This window comes from Pyxicephalus adspersus, chromosome 1 (assembly GCF_032062135.1).
Source record: "Pyxicephalus adspersus chromosome 1, UCB_Pads_2.0, whole genome shotgun sequence".
In the NCBI taxonomy this organism is placed as follows: Eukaryota; Metazoa; Chordata; class Amphibia; order Anura; family Pyxicephalidae; genus Pyxicephalus; species Pyxicephalus adspersus.
Window position 1 is genome coordinate 10,965,170 of NC_092858.1, and position 18,715 is coordinate 10,983,884.

At 38.8% G+C, this 18,715-nt stretch overlaps 1 protein-coding gene across 2 annotated transcripts in view; it reads left to right on the top strand.

Annotated features, from left to right (window-relative positions):
* Positions 1-18,715, top strand: part of PRSS23 (serine protease 23) — a 40,509-nt gene that overhangs the window by 16,577 nt on the left and 5,217 nt on the right. Inside the window, exon 1 of one of the 2 annotated variants that reach the window (XM_072402365.1) lies at positions 7,868-8,003. The exons of the other annotated variant lie outside the window; for it this stretch is intronic. The gene's annotated coding sequence lies outside the window, so the exon portion shown is untranslated. Of the gene's footprint in view, positions 1-7,867; positions 8,004-18,715 lie in introns of those variants that run through there. 2 annotated transcript variants of the gene reach the window in all.

Sequence of the window (18,715 nt, forward strand, 5' to 3'; positions counted from 1 at the left end):
TCTTTGTATGCCTGTAGCAATGAAACTAACTTTCACTGGAAACTCGTGGACTCAAACATTTAGAGAGGTCCGTGTTCTCCATATACCCTTTTAGATGGATTCCTTTGGCTACCATATTTTTCAGCCAGCAGGCTATTAGCTTACACCAATCTATACTGCCCACAACCACTGCCCAGAGTCCAATGGCAAAATACTAATAATTTTACAAGGGACCCTACTTTTAGGACTAGCAACATTCCCAAACAAAAACCTTGGAAGTGTTAGTCTCATCTCTGCTTCACTTTTAGTAAGGAAGGTATCACATTCCCTTACATCAAAATTTAATATTTATGGCAACTTGGCAGTTTTTGATGCAATGCATGTGTTTGCTTTCTTATTAATGACAAGTATTTTTCCTTTAAATACAGAAAAATATCCAATCCTGACAGATATTTTGTATGCTTGTATCGTCTTGTGCTCCTGACTGATATCTAGGACAGCTTTCTCAGCTATATTTTAGCAATTTTGTGCATCAATGATTGTCCTGTTGCATTCGCGTTTTTTTAGTGCATGAATTTTCACATAGAATTAGGTGTGTCAATGCAATTGATAGGAAAATGCCCTCCATTTTTTTGTTCTACAATAGGAAGTATGTTATTGGTAGGATAGCCAAGTAGAAAAAAGCGAATGCAGTCACCACATCTATGAATGGGTAAGCTGCACTATTTTACATTTTTGTTTTAGATATACTTTCAACAAAACTCTCGTTGGGTTCCATAAACCTACCGTTGCTTGTCAATGTCAGAGATTTCTGAGCAAATCCTTTTGCCCTACAAGTAACATCTCTATAACTTTCATTCCCTATGATGTCCATTTAAATCTAGGATTTTGTGTAACTTTCTTCTCTAATCCCGTGTAGTGCAATGTGTTGTTTTCATGGATCCTTCAGCTAATCCCCGATCAAGGACTTTGCTTATAGGTGTGACCTTAAAGTTATCAGTTCCACCTTGTCAGATATGAAAACAAAGCTCCGAGCTCTTTGTCTCCTTCATTTACTGACTTAAAGGGCGTCATTGTGCGAGATGTGTTGTTAATATTCTATCGCCTCCGGCTGTGTCTTCTATGTGGAAACTGTTTAAAGGAAGGCTAATCCCATCATTTTGCCACTAGATATGCTTAGACTGAATAATTAAGGATAATGTTACATTAGCAAAAATAAGTTAGACAAAACATTTTTTCATTTTGTCTGGCTGGCTGTTCCGCTAGTTTCTAGTGACCACTATGCTTATATTTGTGTGGCTCTGAAAGTGCCAACTGATGGGTTCAATAGTTTGAGATCTTTAAACTCCTGTAGCTTTAATCTTGCTAATTAAAGCTTCTATTAATAAAGCCTTTCCACTCTTGGAGAGCTTTAAAAAATCAGGCTCTGCAAAGGTCACCTCAACCTCTTTTAGCAAACCAATGCACTCATGCAGATCCCACCCATGCAGATTCTTTCATCTACGTAGCCAATGAAAATACTAGTTGAGCATGTGACTTTTAGCCCTGGTGAATCCGTGGCTCCACATCCAACTTTTTCCTGTAAACAATAGCAGGAAACACAAGAATGCATAAAGTTTTGCTGTGGGACATAACTGTTTCAAGTCACATAACCAAATGTCTTTGTTCAAAGTTCAGGTTGGATTTTTCTGTTCTTCAGTCTAGATTGGAACACAAAGTTCCAAGGCATTTGGTCACGAGACTGTTTACAGGGAAAGCTTGGATGTGGAGCGATGGATTCACTTGGACTGTAAGTCATATGCTCTACTAGTATTTTGATTGGCATCATAGGTGAAAGTATCTGCATAGGTGGGGTTCCTGGTTAAATTTGCTAAAGGGGATCAGGGTAACCTTTGCAGAGACAATGAGATTTCCATGACTGGAGAAGATAGACTATCATGGGAGAACCAATGTGACCCAACCTGCAGTGGATCTGGGGTTGAAATTTTTGCAAATTATTTTTAAGATATCCATTCCAGGTTTGTTGGATAAATCAGGTTCTCCCATGAAAGTCATGAAAGTCCATCCTCTCCTGTGTTGGAATGCTTTATTAAATCAGGTCCAATGTAACTTAGCTCTGCATGGGTAAGATTACATTGTCTCTTTAAACATTAAATGTTTAGGTTTAGCATGCCTTCCAGATGCTCATCATCATGTCTAACGCTCTGCTGGTTCCCCTTTCAGCTCTTGTAGGGGTGCAGTCATATACCTCTATCCAATGTGTGCTTAATGGCAGTCACAGACTAATGCTCTAAAAGTGTATTTGGCCGGTGTTGGCAACTGATGATTGTTTTGGCTATTGTGTGTTCCATTCTGCTACGCTCCAACAGTCCTCGTACCAAGAAAGGGAAAAGAAAGCTTTAGCTACTTGCTCATTGTGTTTAAAGAACTCTTTTGTCCATTTGTCTTGTTTGTGAAGCGGGTCGGCTGTCAGTCAATTTTCCTTCCACCCTTCAACTTCTCCTTTTGTCGATGTGGATGTTATTATCACGTCTCTTTTGGCTACTGTTTAAAAGTCTAAGAGAGCTTGAGAAGAATATTTGGAAGAATGGCTCTTGTATATCCTTTGTTAAAGGATGAATGTCAACGGCTCTCCAGCAAAAAGTATTTTACCTATATTTTAAAGAACGATTCCTGACAAAATCAATGGGCTGCTAATGATCGCAGCAAACACAACAGCTGTGCTGCAGCCAAAGCTGACCTGTAGGCAACCCAATAAATATATTTGTATATATGTTCACTAATGTTGTGAATTGTTCTGACTATTATTATGCACACGCTTTGTGTTTGAAATCACTGGTAATTTGTCCTTTCAATTGCCCTGCATAGTACAGCAATGCAATGTCCGTGACCACTATATGCAAAAGCTTTGGTAATTTTGAGTAGTACAACCACTGACCATTTGGAATCTAAAGAAATGGCTTATTTAATGAGTAGTATATGTAGTAGTAGGTACTGCATGGGTGGAGCATGTCATCCTAAATTCCTCCTTCAATCCAGTCCTTGTATTTTCACCCTAGAGCAGGGGTGTCAAACTCTGGCCCAAATCTGGCCCACAACGTCCTTTTTTTTGGCCCCGAATCCTAAATATGAATTGCAGCTGGCCTGCCGCTGCATTGAAATAACGCCACTACTACAATTTCCGGCATCACTCGCATCTATAGACCAGCGGCCTTTCTGCCTATGCCTGGCCCCGTATTGGACTGTTTTAAAGAAGCAAGTAATGCTGGGAATAGTAGTAGCGGCATCACTCGGGTTTATAGACCAGTGGCCTCTCTGCCTATGCGTGGCCCCCTATTTGGACTGTTTTATAGACGCAGGGAATTGTAGTAGCGGTTCTATTTCAGTGAAGAGCTAGTTCCACCCACTCATAACATTGGCCCCACTATGGACTGTTTTATAGACACAGAGAATTGTAGTAGCGGTGCTATTTCAGTTTTAAGTTTGTCTCGTGACTTTGTCTAAGTTTTTTTATTTTGGCCCACTGTGTATGTGAGTTTGACACCCCTGCCCTAGAGCATTTCAGGAGTGTTGATCTCCTGTGTCCCTTCTGGTACTTAGTGGTTTCTCTTGCCCACTCCTGGAAAGGATAGTTGTGCCACAGGGGGTTGGTGAAAAAAAACACATAGCTCCAGGGGAGGCAAAGAAGATCAGCACTCTTGGAAGTATAAAGAAACCTTGGGGGCAATTCTTCTTCTTGAAAGGGGCATTCAGCAGCACAAGAAGGATGTAGGAATATTTATTTAATAATATTTATTTATTTATTTCTATCCCTCTAGTCCTAAAATTTACTAATCTCTGCCATGCTGCAAGCTCTATCCCTGGAAAGCCTTCCCAGAAGAGTCAGATTGGGATCAACTCCATATTAATGCCCAGTATTCTTCCCAAAATTGTTTTAAGCCGGATGGGAAGAAGCTGTAGGTGGGTGGTGGTCCCTGTATTGTGATTACCGAAAAGTGCTGAGCAGTGCACCCTGCAAAAGGGGGCTGTGGAGAACACTGGTAATGCTCATTGTTTTAAAATGGGATGACTCATTTTTATAGATGCAAAGGTTCATTCTGTATTCGTTTGAACTGAAGCAACAACTTTTTTTCCCCCCCCCCTTACAATATTGTTTGCTTCATTCTAATAAACTGAATACGTGGAGTATTTTTTAATTAAAAACTGTTATGCTTATGAGAAAACTGTTTGGTTTGGTGTTGAGTACTTGGTGGCCGGGGACCAGGAGTTTGACAGTTCTCTGGCCCGGGGATTTGATTGTTCCCTGACCCATATGGTCCCACTAAGACTCTGTAAGCTTCCATCTGGAAGGCCCTTCATGTTCAGTAGGAAAAAAGAAAAGCAGGTTGCTGGAGAACATGTATAGAAAAATGTATCTGTTTTCTAGAAAGGAGAAACCACAGAGGAGTGATCATGTTCTTTTATGAAAGTGAGTTATCTGGCGTTTCCGTTGACACGTATTGTTCTGGTGCTGCATTTATTTACATCTAAAGTGTAAATGAAAGAACCCTCTGACTTCCACCCAGCACGTTCAGGTGTCACACACATTTCCTACAGGAAAGACGGATCTATGGCCTGTTCACACCCAGTGACTCAATACAGTTCAGGGGTCACATTTACATTTTTCTTGTAGGAAGAACCAAAGTGCAGCTCAGATAAAACAGCGCCCTGTTGTATTGTGGAAAGGTTTGGCCGAAAAGCTAACAATTCATATCAGACTTTATTCAGCTTTGAAAACCTGCTCCTGATAATTATAATTACATTGTCTGTCTACAGTGCAATTTTTTCCACAGTCCAAGCAATTGCAAGCTGTGCTAACTAGAGGTAGAAAAGCTTAGAAGTCGATAGATCTTGAAAAGGAGACTGTAGGTGCTTTTTGTGGGCACCTATTTTGATTATTTTAATATTAAAAATACCAACATGTCCATAATTTATCATCTCTCTCTCTCTCTTTCAAACGGGGGTTCTCTGCTCGCTTGTGTGCAGGACAAAGGCTTGATGGGGGGAGGGGGGGGTTCGCATGACTTGCAGAAGAAGTCTTTTTCTCTTCTGCAAGCTCTTGTAACTCTTTAATGACTAAGACAAACTCTGCAGTTGTTTCTTTTTGCATATCAAAGCACAGCTTGCTCCAGAAGTTAATGAATGTCTAGGCTCCATAAAGTTTTTGCTTTGTTTTCCTTTGTTTGTGATTAATTCACAGTGAGGATTTTATACAGTAACTGACATCATGCTGCCTAATAATATGTTTAAACAAACATCTGTCCTAATTGCATTTATTAAAATAATGTACCTGTTCCGACTTACATACAAATTCAATTTAGGAACAAACCTACAGTCTCTATCTCATATGTAACCCAGGGACTACCTGTGTGTGTATATATATATATATATATATATATATATATATATATAATTTATATAATAATTATAAATTATTATATAATTTATATAATTTGATTCTCCTAATGATTGTGTATATGTCAAATAATGCTGTTAACTCTTTTCTTTGTAACTTCAGATGACACGATAAGTCAACTAGGCATTGGATTTCAGCCAACCTGAGCATGCTGGTTGACTAGGAACACTGACAGCTATTTTAAATGTTTATTCTCACATTACAAGTATCAGTTTTTATTCCTTTAGGAACTGTCTTTAATCTCCATTAGGAGCTTTTGAAATACAGATAGGGCTGCACTTTTAGCTCCCTGCTGTATAATAGATACCAGTCCCTATGTTGGGCCTTGGCACCCCTCTGCAATTCCTTTAACAAAGCATAACTGTCATGTCATCTAATTCAGGATAGCAGTAAAAACCCTTTAGGGTTTTTAAACATTTTTGAATGGGCATACACTGTAAAGAATATGTGTTCCTATATACATAAGTTTATTCTGTGGACCACCATCTAAATTTGCTAGTTCCATTGCTGTCTGTACTTTAGGTATTGATCCAGAACAGACTATAAAATATATGTGATGTATAAAAAACTTTTCTGGTTTTAAAGCAAAACTAAACTTTAAAATGAAAAAAAAAAATGCAAACAAGCAATAAAATACACTCAACTGCCTATTCAAAATTTGTTACTTGCACTCACCTGTTCTTACTCTGACACAGGTGTTGCCATCTTCACCTGCATATTTCTCTTACAGTAACATTTTTTCTGAGAGTATGCAACACGTAGAAAGTGTCCATAGTGAGAATTAAAGAGTCATAGAATCATTTTACTGCAAAAACTTCTAACTATTCAGCCATTGTGCTGCCCCACAAGAGTCGATATACAAGTCTGTATGATATGTACTCTGCATTCCCCTGTGCTAAGGACAATATAGATAAGTAAACTTACAAGTATTTAATGTGCATTCCTCTGTCAGTTAATGAACAGAACACAAAGGTAAATTATATTATCACAGAATTCCATCCAACCTTTACATTGTAACTTCTTGAGTAGGTTCTTTCCCTATGGTGACCTAAACGTGACTTTGAATTTCACTTCTATCCTAGCAAAATACTCTTAAGTGGCCAAAGTTTCAAAGAGTTCAATGTTATTTATTAAAAAAAGGCTTGAAGAAAACTGTACCCTTGATACAATTTGTCTTTTAATTTTAAAAATGTTATTTTGTGAAATTTTGATTTCCGCCCTATTAACACCCCAGAATGAAGCTCACCCCGCCTGATACTTTACCACTATTCCAGTGATCTCCATTGTGTGGTCCTACTAGTGAAGTAGTAGATCCTCAAAGGATCCTTTTCTTTCTCACGGTCTCATTCTTCCCTATGCAGAAATATGGACTCTTAGGACCATTGGTGCTCATATGGCACATGGTGTACAGCTCCCAACAGGAATGAATAGGGAGATGGTGCACCAAGGCCTGGTGGGTGCTTATCTATGCCAGCTGATAATTTTTGGTGGAAGGGTTCAGCAGGGTTCAGTGTTTTCATAGCTTCCTTAAAACAAGACACTGGCCCTGATTCATCATTGAAATCCACGATCGCGGGAAGTGCGATAATACGCGCGACCAGCGATCGCGGATTACCGCGGTCCGGGGCTCGAGTGCGCGCGTACACTCGCGTCCTGAATCTGTCGGCCGGATTCCTGCCATGCGCAATAGGGGTCGCGAATCTGCCAATTAAGGCAATTTATATATATATATATATATATATATATATATATATATAGAAAATTTTGCCCTGGCGAACCCTTTAACTTGTAATTTCTAAGTTGAAACATTTCCCATATATGTATTTCAGCTGTGAATTTAGCTTGGGAGTTGGGAGCTTTAATGGAATTAGAGAGATTTTGTAGTATTTAGGAAAATCCTGCAAGCAAACAAAGGGAATTAGCACATTCTTACAGCCTTATTGTTGTGAGATCGGTGGCACCATTGGGGGTCCATCTCACCACCTATAGATAATGGAAGCTCTTGATGCACTTGCCATTTCTGTTCATTGTCATTTATTATCAGGAATAAACTTCTTGTTCTGTAGACTTTCTGCATGGATCTTTCATAAAGCAGCCCAGACTGTAATCTACACCAATAAAGTCAGGTGTATCTGCTGACCTGCATATGACATAGTGCACACTTAAGATAAACACCCAGTTACAAGAAATCAATATATGGAAGTTGCAGCTCATTGTTTCTGTCATTGGAGTCTAATTAGTTTTGTATTGTTTATAAATCATTTCTGTATATCCGCTATATGTTTATTTTTTTACATTGTCTTCTTTGGTTATAAACTTGTCAGCTGGGACTTTGCCAGCGATTCACCCGGACAGACAGGAATGCATTACCTCAGAGTCTGTGTACTAAGCCACATACCTGCCTGGGGCATGTAATTCCACCTTTTAGTTAACAATTTAACTTGTCTTCTCAAGAAACTTTGTTCCATATTAAAGCATTGTTCTGCTCCTTGGCTGCAAGTTCAACTTTCAGAGAAGATTGCCAGGGACTGTTATAGTGTACGCTTGTGCAACTAGGCAAAGGGTTTATGTAAGTAGAAAATATTTTAACATTTTTCTTGACAGAGCTATTATTGTATTAATTATTTATTTGTATTATCATTGTGTCCAGTGGTTGTTCATGCTGTTTTGTTTTGTTGTATGTTTGCATAAAGCATAGGATTGTATTATGATCATGCCTGGTGGTTCGGTATGTTATGAATGTAGTAGAATTAAATTATGATCATGTCCTGTGATTGGTTATGTTGGAACTGTAGTGTTCTATGAATAAAGCATTATTATTAATATTATTATTAATAAACAGAATATATATAACGCCAACATAATACGCAGAGCTGTACAATAAATAGGGGTAGAATTTAGCAGACGAATACAGACCGTGACACATGAGGAGGAGAGGACCCTGCCCCGAAGAGCCTAAAATCTCAGAGGTGGGGGAAGTATCACACAATAGGAGGGGAAATATGTAGTGGTGGAAGGTAGTGACAGTTTCAAAAGACAGAAGAAGATGGGTAGACAAGTTTGAATGGGTCATAATGGGTTTAGAGTGCTCTTTTAAATGAGCAGAAAGTGGGAGCAAGCCAAATAGGATGAGGAAGACCATTCCAGAGAGTCGGGGCAGCTCTAAAGAAGTCTTGGAGTAGTGTGTGTGATGAGGTTATGAGTGAGGAAGTCATTGGTAGGTCATTGGAGGAGCGAAGAGAGCGGCTAGGGGGGTATTTTTCTATCAGGTCAGAAATGTAAGTGGGATAGGAACTGTGGGGGGATTTGAAGGCAAAGCACAGGAGCTTGAATTTGATTCTAAGATGAAATGGAAGCCAAAGAAGAGAACTACAAAGAGATGCAGCGGAAGAGGAGCGGAGGGAAGGATGGATGAGTCTGGCTGCAGCATTCATAATAGATTGTAGAGGAGAGAGTCGGGTTAGTGGAATAATACAGTAAAATAGAATTGTAACATGATCATGTCCTGTGATGGTTATGGTTAAGGTTATGTTGGGGGTTTAGCTTTGCATTATGATAATGTCCAGTGGTCTGTCATATTTGGGTGTAGTGTTCTTTTTATAGAGTGTAATAGAGTTGTATTATGATGACTTCTGATAGTTATATTGGAGTTGTAGTGTTGTGTGTATGTAAACAATGTAAAAGAATTGTGTAATGATCATTCCTAGTGTGTGGTGATTTTATAGTGTGTAATAGAATTGTATTATATTCATGTCCAGGTAAAAGTGTTGTGTTTTTTGTTTAGAGTATAAACAGTTGTATTAATATGATCATGTCTAGTGGCCAGGCTATATTAGAAGAATAGTGCTTTATGCCCACATGTAGCATAATAATGTAATATTAAAATTAATTGCAACAGAATCTTCCTAAATCTATAATGCATCATTTTCATAAGAAAAATAAAAAAACAAGAGTATTGCTGTTTCTAATCCATGCAAGTCTCTAGGCCAACACAGACATTCAGAACTATTGGTTTAAAGCACGGATGCTGCCTAATATTATAGCCTTTTCGTGCAGCTTATTGTGGCTTCTTTGCTTTTGTCAGTTCTTTATAAAGGAACCATGACTTCCATGGAGTATGGAGTATGGCTAGGGAAGGAATGAGAACGTAATTACTTTGCCATATTATTTGCATGCAACACTATATAAATGAAGACTGATAGAAGCAAGAACATACCTTCTAGATTAGGAGAGGATTCATATGCTTCACAGGGGATGACTGGGGAAGCTTTTGGATGTCTTGTGCCCACCCATCTCATTGTGTTTTATATAGATGAATCGAAAATCCAGCCATCAATAATCCGGATCCTTCAGTTTTCCGGCATGAATTTCACATTGCATTTTCAATACAGGGACTGTAATACACAGTTTGGCCACCTATGTTTTGATGGCGCTGTTCTGCAGAAACAGCTGTTAGGTCTTGCTTGCTAAACTAAATACACGCTGAGATGTCCCTGCCGCCTGCTCCCTGGAACTGTGCCAGATTTCCGCGGGTGCTGCGAGAGGAAGGCTGGCCTGGGTGTGAAGGTGAGTATAATCTACAAAAATCTGGAATTTTCGAAATTCTGGCACTTATCAGGTCTGGAGGTTGCCAAATTTTTGAATGTCAACTGTATAAATAAAAATGAAAACCAATACTTACAGTATTGGCTTTCTAGGCACTTCTAAGCCATAAGGTGCCCAGCCAGAGCCAGGATGTAGAGAAGGTTACATTAGGGCAGTTTCAGACCTGCTTTAGGATTGAGCAGACCCATACGGCACCCCACAGCTGGCACCTTGCTCACGCCACAGCTCTGGTTCTTAAAGAAACAGTGTCTGCACATTTGACAGCTAGCAGTAGTGATCATTACTTATGAGCCACCCCTATTGATTCCCTATGGAGCTACCGCTGCCATTGCATCTACATGTAGAGTCACCCCAGAGGCAGCGGTTCCCTGGAGGAAGAAATCACCGCACGGCAACCTCACTGCCACTGTGAACATAGCCTATAGTGTATTCATCTTACATTAGTCAAAGTGATCTGACCATGAGGGCTCCTGGTTGGCACACCAAATATTCAGGAAGTGTCCTGCTGGCTTGGATGGGTGCACAGAGTGAGTTTTATGTTTGGCAATTAGATAACAGAGAAAAAAATCTATGGAATTTTCTAGTTGACAGGAGAAAAACACAAATCACAATTTAATTTTTTCAGGATAATAAAAAATTCCAGTTGGCGTCCCATTGACTTATCATACCAATGTAAATACATTTCAATACTTGCTGCTGATAACATACTACACTATAGCAAATGACCTTGACACACATATATTCATATTTTACCATAATATTAAATAGCATTTTGTCGTACTTCCTCCATAGGTAAATGTGTAAACACGCAGATATCTGCATAAATCAAAGGTTATTTGTCACCATGAAAAGAGAGTTTGGTAAAGGAATGTGTTATATCAATTCTGGGATTAATGTTACTGTATAATACAAATTCCCTGTGTGCAGAATACAGGACAAAACTCTCTGGCATTCAGCCCGCTAGCTAGTACTGAAGACTATGGGGATGATAACTATGAACAGAATGTTGTGTAGCTCCTGGATACATTAGGATTTCGCCAATAAAACTGAATATTTATCTAGGAAGGATTTAGGCTAAGATTTCCTGCTGGTTATCTGTCAAATACCAGTAATTATGATTTTGATTCTTACATAAAACTTGGCAAATCAATGCTATCACTAGAGAGCCCAGTGCCCCGAGGGTGCTATGTGTAGCCATTTGTAGCTAATACAGGGGTTTGTGCATGGGATGGTGCAGGTGCCAAAAACAGTATTCTCCCCAGAAGAAGCTGTAGGCGGGTGGTGGCCCATCTTTTCAGTAGCCACCCAAAATCGTGCTTACTGAAAACTGCCAGGTGGTGTGCCCAGCTAAAAGGGTCTTAGGAGAGTTTGTTGAGATCTGGAAAAAATGGACCTGCATCTGGTATATAAGTGGCAAAAAATGTAATTTTTTATCCCATGGAATTTATAGCTGTCTCTGTAAACTAATGAACACCACCATTGTATTCTGTAGTCCTGAAGGTGACACAGGTTTTCAATGGATACAGTACTGTAGTACAATGAGTGAATGTTTTTACCCTGGGAAGTGTGAAAAAAAGAAAACCAATGCAACTTTAACATCTAAGCATAGTAAGCTGCAATGTTACTGTTTAGATTAGTGTTTCCCAACCAGAGTTCCTTTAGGACAGGGGTGACCAACACGTGGATCGCGATCTAACAGTAGATCACAAAGGCAACGCTAGTAGATCGCGGAGCCCTGCCTTTCAAAATAAACTCTACCGCACACAGCTATTAATTAATAATCCAATAGTTATTATTCCAAATACCATTCCACCATGACTGATGATCATTTGGAAGTCTGTTCGAGGCTGGCTACCAGAAACTACTGTCCGGACTAAGCAACTTTTTGCTGATTCCATTCAGTTTAAGACGTCATCAGAGTAAGGTAATGTCCAAAAATATACAGAATTGTATTGTGCCATGTTCATGCTGTTAAGCAAGGTAGACAATATATATTTTAAATATTAAGTGTACTCGGTACATATATAAATAAATATATGTTTAGCATTTTTATTGTTGGTAGATCATTTTGACTTGGTCATTTTAAAAGTAGCTCGCATGCCAAAAAGTGTGGCCACCCCTGCTTTAGAAGTTGCTAGCGGTTCCTTGAGCAGTTTGTGTCTCCCAGATAAGTTTATGTGGAATGTAGGAATTATTCTTTCTATTAGCCATCAGGTTATTTTTATATTTGAGTTGTGGATATAGGTATTGTGGTAGGGGTTCCCTGAAGACCTGAAAGTTATTTCAAGGGTTCCCCCATGCTAAAAGTCTGGTTTAGAGAAAATTTAATAATGCATTTTCTTTTGAAATGTTGCGTTTGCTTTTGTTACACATTGGTGTATGAGTTACAAATTCTGAGTCAAATAACAATCACCTTTGCTTCTGAATGGAGATCACACTTGAATAGTGATTGAACCACAAATGTATGCTTTTAAATGGCAACCAACATTTGGCAATAGAAGGTTGCCTTAAGCCTGCTTTTCCTGCATTTCAAAAGCACCTCCAAAGAAACTCAGTGCAATGCAAAGCAGCTCAAATGCAGCCATGTGCACTGCTTAGAAGGATTTTAATGACTTGCATTTAAAGAAAAGCCAGACCTGTAGACCCCAAAGCTATTTTGTATGAAGTATATGTGCAAACCGTCTGTTAGTGAAGCAATGACAACTTTCTATAACTCTTCTGGAAAAACAAGGCAATCATGCATAGCAGAATGTGAAAAACAATCAGAGAATAGATTGGACATGGTCACTTACTGCAGACATTCTTGCTAGGCGGCAGATTCCTTTCAGCAGGTATGGACTTATTGGCTTCATCCAGAAAACTCATTAAGCCACACTTACTGCGTTTAATAAGCGTGCAGTTTATTTGTGAGGTCCATACCCGGTTCTACAGTTTGGAATTTGTTAGGCAGCCAAACAATATAAAATGTGGCAGACATCTAGGAGACGTGGTGACTGATATTGTTCAGACACAGCAACTATCACTGCAGCTCTCGAGTAATTTAGAGGTCCTTCCCCCAGGGGGGCTTTTACGTTTACCAAGGGATAAATTAGGTTTGGAATATAATAATGGAATCTCAGCTCCTAAATGACCTCTGTCTCTGTTGTAATAATCTGAAAATCTGCTGCATTTATGTGCACAACAACGATCTATGATTTCCAAGACCAATTAAGAGTTGGATAAATCTGCAGCAAAACAGATAAGTCATTTTGAGTGTATCTAAAGCCAAAAGGTTTTCCAGCAAGAGTTTTTGTTTCATACTTTTACAAATCTACAAAAAGCCATACTGCAAGTTTGGAAAAGTGTAGCCCTTTTGTCTTGTTTAAAACACTATTTGGCTGCCATTGAATAATATTGAGCATCTGGTTTGCCCTTGCACCAGAAAGAAGGGAATGACCACCAAGGCAGCAATGTATTCATTGCTCTCTCCATCTCTTTCTCTGTGTATATATATATATAAATAATTCAGTGTTCTCCCCATCCCCTTTTAGCAGGGCGCATTAGTGGGGCTGCCACCTTTCTACAATTTCCCCCTTAAAAAATGTCTGGGTTTAACACTGAGTGTGTGTGTATATATATATATATGCTCCTAAATTGGGATATTTATATGTATCAGAAGTTTAACATTAATGGAAGTTTCAAACAACATGGCTTCAAAGATATTTGCAAATGTATACAACAGGTATACAATTTCAACCCTTTTTAACAAAACCCCACTTTACCAATATGTATCATTCTGGAAACTTTTTCACCACCAATGCCACTTGAACCAATGCCACTTGATACCCAATCAAAAAAATTTGGTGATGCTTTTGGCACGGCTTGAATTTGCCATTGCTAATGACATTTTGACTGCATAGAAGAAAGTAAAGCACAGCGCCAGTCAAACAGCCAAGAACACAATAAAAATACATGGTACCACCACTTGCAAACGGTAACCCCAACCCATATACGCACTAGGGTTCTCTCGTCACTCCTTTCTCAGTTGAGGTGACATTACAGAGATAATGAAGTTTCTTCCCATCTTCCAGTCCTTAGGTCTAGTAGCCATTCACAAGGCCTGAACACTGTTACATTACTAATAGAGTGATGTCTAGCTCTTATGGGTCACCAGCATTGCTTATTCAAGGCCAATTAGGACAGAGGAAGGAGCATTGAGGTAGGATAGATATGACTAGTATATGGGGGTAAAGGGGGGTATTCAGGGGTTCTTTGCAGAGACCCCTATTCTGCTTTTTTTTCCGTACATTATATCTTTATCTACGTACTTGTTCCAGCCTAAAGAATCAAATTATTGACGCAAGAGAGTTATCATGACAACCAGGCAACTTGAATTTTCAAAAAGGAAGCCAGCTGTGGTTGTATTAAAACAGAACTAAATTTATCTTTCCTCGCTTCATTGTTGGTGCCAACATCTTCATGTGTTCCTAATTTGGGTTTGGGTCTTTGGACACCTTAATTGGCCAGGCTGAAATGACAAAACTTCCTCAATCATTCCCAATGCTTAGGTATACTGAGTTGTGCATGCAATTCCATGTAAGTTTACAATTACCAGAAGATTGTGAACAGGCGGGGAGATTTGATTTATTGCTGAAGGGACATAGCCTGTCCCTTCTGCAATAAAGAGTTGCCTACTTGCAATTGTTTAGTTGTAAAGTTAAGTTCCGCTCCAAACTTTAGTGAAACAAACATTTCTTTCCTGGACAATTATGACTTCCAACAAATAGTTTCTAACGTCCATTTTTTCTGAAGATATGATGTGGGAATTTCCATTCATTTCTCATGCATGAGTCATACAGGAATGAGGGGAGTACAGGATAAGACCGTTCCAACTCTTTAGTTTTTATGGTCAGGTCAGGGAAACACATCCGTGAGAGATGGGGTATTGTCCTGTTTAATATATTAACAATCTTGGCTATAGCATTCCTGTAAGATGATGCTTTAGGTTAGTGAGTTAGAACTGATGTATCCGGAAGATAATTGGTAGGTTAGGTCTTTAATGGAGATATACAGTTCAGTATCACATTGTCATTTAAAGTGGCCACAGCTTTCAGATTCCGAACCACAGAGCTTCCTAGCTGTCGGCATTGACCATTATACAGGTCTTAAAAAAGATGTCAATCTGCCAGAAAAGCAACCAGCAAACAGATTATGCTATATATAAACCATTATAACTGTGCCAAAGTCAGAAAGTTCATGGCATAAGCTGAAGCCTATGATTAAACTTTACATGAATTAGTAGATTGGATTTCAGCATTAGCAGATAACATTATATAGGCAGTTTGAGCATCATAAAACGTATCATTTGTGGCTCCAAGCACCTTGGAAGCCAATAGGCATTTGGTTCTTGTTTTTAGCCTTTTTCTGCAGTTAAAGTACAGACCAAGACATTAGGGGTTTCATTGTAAATACCGACCCCATTGTTGCGCCTTGCCTTAATGAACCCTTAGTGTCCATTTTATTCCTTTTTTTCTATTACATTTTACCCTGAATCATTGATAGGCAAGGGAGTGTATTTGACAATTAACTCCAACAGTGGCTCAGCTTCCCTCTGCTTTTGGGGTTCTTGCCATTCCTTCCAATGCTACCATCATCTTTTTTGATCTGTGTTTTACATTTTTATTATTATTACACAGTATTTATATAGCTCCATCATATTACACAACATTGTACAAAGTTCATAATCATGTCACTAACTGTCCCTCAAAAGAGCGCACAATCTAATGTCCTTACCAGAGTCATATGTCATCAATGTAGGTCAATTTTTGGGGGGAAGCCAATTAACCTTACTGCATGTTTTTGGGATGTGGGAGGGAACCGGAGTACCCAGAAGAAAACCCACACAAACTCCATGCAGATAGTGTCCTGGCCCCGGATTCAAACCTGGGACCCAGCGATGCAAAGGACAGAGTGCTAACCACTGAGCCACCGTGCTGAGCTACATTATAAGAAAACTTGTGATGATGTATGCCCAATGCCAGGCATGCAAAGAAGGAGCAGCCCACACCCTTTTGGGATATCTGCTGCAAGTAAGTCAAAAGACTGCGGATTTCCCCTTCTATATTTACTGCCATGGCAGTAAAGATGGAAGGAGGCCTCTGCAAAAATTGTAAAAACAAAAATAAATAAAAAAACCCCACTTTTTTACATTATATAAAAAGGGGTATCCACACTTCTATATAATGTTTAAAATGTGATGTCAGGTCTGCTTAAAATATTGGGGCTAAAAGGTTCCCTTCCTCCTCTGGTTATAAAGTTTAGAGATACACAATTATTGTATTTTTGGAGATTAAATCATCTATCTGCAGGCCTGGAGCTGCTAAAGAGATCTTGGGATATATAGAATTTTTCCGTAACCACATATGGAGCCAGGAATTTAAACCAAGGAAAAAAAAAAAAAGGAGTCAAAGCAAAACCATGATTGAGGTTTTACTAGTGTAATAAGGTCACATGGGCGAGAGAGAGACGTGTCTGCATGATTTACACCATGAAAGAAGGCCCTCTGCTGGATGAATTCTAAATTAAACTGGGAAAAAACACCTAAACATAAAACACAATGTTTGGCATCTATATATAAAATCTCGATAGTAAAAAGAAAAAGGTGGAATGGAGGGGGGGGGATGTAATTTGGAATTAACTCTTCTCATTCAATCAAAATACTCTTTAAATATCTCCTGTCCTGACAATATTATTAGCTTTAAAATTTTAGTTTTTAGCTCTAATTAATAATCAGAATATCTTGAAAATAGGCTGGTTTGTGTTTCTGAAGAATAGAACAGAATAACTTTCTGAAGAAAAGAATCTAACATCCATTAAAAGTTATACAAACTTTCTATAGAATATGACCAATCTATATTATCAGTAGAATTCTGATAGAAACCTGTACTAAGTGTATTGATTGTTGTATCAAAAAATAATTTGTTCAACATCAACATCAAAAGAAGAACCAAGCATTGTATCCAAAGAAGAAAGATGTTATTTTATTGTTTGAATATAATACTCACAACAAATTATTTTTGTTTGATTTAAAAAATATGAACTTAACTTTAAGAATAAGTTATGGAAAGTTGTGGTATAGTTATTGGTTCCTCATGTCCATGAACATCATCTGTGTTTGAGATACTACATGTAACATCTCACCCATGGCCACCAATGAGGAACGAATGGAAGCAGTGGTGAACATCCTGTACCACCTGTTGCTGCTCTCCGGTTCATTTGGAGCCAATGGCCAAGTGGTTGGTGCAGCCAAGTGGTGGGCAAAGTTGCCTTCCAGAAATGTTTCCACTGTCTGTTTAAAGTTAGCCTAAAGGACGGACTGGGTTTTTATTATTACTAATAATATTATTTTTTGTTTATCACCAACATATTGTGCAGCACTTTACAAGGTCATGTCGTTAACTGTCTCCCAAAGGGGCTCACAATCTAATGTCCCTACCATAGTCATATGTCTGGTAATACAACCTAAGGTGAATATTGGGGAGAAGCCAATTATCCTAACTGCATGTTTTTGGATTGAGGTAGGAAACCAGAGCACCCAGGTGAAACCCACACAAACACAGGGAGAATCTGCAGACTCCATGCAAACTCTTTTGTATTTATTGTATATATGTTTGTGTTCATCAAATATCCTAATCTGTTCTAAATTCCTAAATAAATAAGCAAAGTGGCTGCAAATCACGCCTGCAGTCCCTGTAGGATTATTTATTATGAAGTAGTAGTTTTGTTTCTTTTTCATGTTTTTGACACCAGCTTTCCCCTGAGCATAACTGTTCCCCTGTTTTACCTTTTAAGTTGCTAAGACGTTAGCGGAGATGTACAGCAGGCACTTCAAATATTTTTTTGTGGAAAGCAATTAAAGACAGCAATACTTTTAGATCAGCAACCATACCTGGGAATGTATTTGTATGCTGATAAGGGCCGGGATTACCTGCCAATTCCGCTGCCTTATCACTGCTCCACGTGCCGGTGCTTTATGATTGAAGCTCAGCTTGATTATATCTACTTCATCCAAAAAAATGAAGGAACGTGGAGCGTCTCACTTTGGGCTCAAATAGCCTCAGCCAATGCCATACTTCATGAATTATGGCCATTGGATGGGCCAAGATGTTTTTAATCTGTACCTGAGGAACAAAGTAAACACGCGCTGAGAATGAATTGTGGCTGGTAGAAATGTATTTATTTGTTTACAATGTTTTTATAGCATGGATATGTTTTAAAGTACTGTTCACATCCATAGTTTTCTCTAGAAGAAATCATAGGCCAGTGTTTCTCATCCTCTCTAATATTCAGGGATTGAGATCTTCAGGGAACCCCTTCTATAATTACTATATTTATAGCTCACAGTATATTAGTGTGGTGGTCAGTGGGAAGAATGTCTCTAAAATTGCTGGCTATTGGGAAGAATGCTACAGATAACCAAAAAAAAAAATTGGTGACTAATAAAAACTGACCTGTAATGCACAACTTGCTCATTGCTCAAGAAACCCCTAGCAAACTCTGTTGGAACCCTGGTTAAGGAACACTGGTCTAGACACATTCCTCTAGAGTCTGTAGGAAACTGGAGCACCCTACACCGCTAAAAGATATACAAACTCCATACAGCTAGTGTAACAAAGGACTTAGGTCTGAAAAGTAAGA